Here is a 213-nt window from a genome sequence, read left to right as displayed (position 1 = left end):
TTGTAGTGTATTGACAACACCATGATGATGGTGTTAAATGTGTTTCAAATGGAACTGAAAGAATGTTGATTTTTGGGATCAAGAGGGAAGGTTTTAGTGTGACGCCACATATGACACAGGAAGTGTGTGGTAGATACGGGGATTGGACAGTAGAGGGAGCCACCCACATCTTGGAAGGCTATATATAAGGGGGGACAACGACGGAGAGGCAGA

The sequence above is a fragment of the Coregonus clupeaformis genome, unplaced genomic scaffold (genome assembly GCF_020615455.1).
Source record: "Coregonus clupeaformis isolate EN_2021a unplaced genomic scaffold, ASM2061545v1 scaf0665, whole genome shotgun sequence".
Classification (NCBI taxonomy): Eukaryota; Metazoa; Chordata; class Actinopteri; order Salmoniformes; family Salmonidae; genus Coregonus; species Coregonus clupeaformis.
Note: the sequence above shows the minus strand (reverse complement) of the source record.